Source organism: Microtus ochrogaster, chromosome 16 (genome assembly GCF_000317375.1).
Source record: "Microtus ochrogaster isolate Prairie Vole_2 chromosome 16, MicOch1.0, whole genome shotgun sequence".
NCBI lineage: Eukaryota > Metazoa > Chordata > Mammalia > Rodentia > Cricetidae > Microtus > Microtus ochrogaster.
The window spans coordinates 56,613,547-56,614,366 of record NC_022018.1 but is presented as its reverse complement, the minus strand read 5'-3'; the positions used below and the strand labels follow the sequence as shown (position 1 = coordinate 56,614,366).

The 820-nt window shown below is 48.7% G+C and overlaps 1 protein-coding gene across 1 annotated transcript in view; it reads right to left on the bottom strand.

Annotated features, from left to right (window-relative positions):
• The window catches only part of Txndc15 (thioredoxin domain containing 15), a 12,559-nt gene that overhangs the window by 6,541 nt on the left and 5,198 nt on the right, over positions 1 to 820 (bottom strand). The gene's annotated exons all lie outside the window — the stretch shown is intronic.

Here is an 820-nt window from a genome sequence, read left to right as displayed (position 1 = left end):
AAAAAAAAAAAAAAAAAAGACAGCAGGCTGGGATACAGCTCAGCTACAAGAGGGCTTACATGGACAAAGCTGTGGATTCTAATCCCAACAGCTCATAAAATTAAGTGTGGTGGTCCAGGCCTGTGACCCCAGCACCCAGAGGTGGAGCAGGAGAACCAAAGTTTAAGGTCATAGGTCATGCTTTGCTATATAGCAAATTCAGGATCAACCTAGGATACCTGCCAAAACACCTGTCTCTTCTGAGACCTGTCAAACAAAGAGTGGGAGCTGGCTGCAGGCCTCGGCCTTCCCAGAACAGGGATTCCAGGCCTGCAGCGCCGTGTCCAGTGTTGCATAACGGATGGTAGTGACATTTCATCTTTTCCCTATACACGCCCTGAGAGCAAGTCACTCAACGCCACCCTCACTTACAGTGGACAGGGACAAAGCTGAGGGTGGTTAGAGTGGGCTATTCATTGTGTTTTAATAAATAAAGCTTGCCTGAAGGTCAGTGCAAAGCAGCCACACAGGCTGGGCGGTGGTGGTGCACACCTTTAATCCCAGCTCTAGAGAGGAATATAAAACAGGAGGAAACAGGTCTCAGATCGGTCTCATTCTGAGGATTCATGGAGGCAGGATCGCTATTTCGGTTTGAGATAGAAGTAAGACCCAGTGGCTGGCTGCTTTGCTTTTATGAACTTAAGGTTGAACCCCAATATCTATGTCTGGGTTTTTATTATTCGTGCTACAGGTGGCAGTGCCCTCTGGTCACAGCTACCTGAGCCCAGGTGTTGGAGAGCAGCCTGGGGAACGTTCATCTGAAAGCTGATGAGTACTGGAG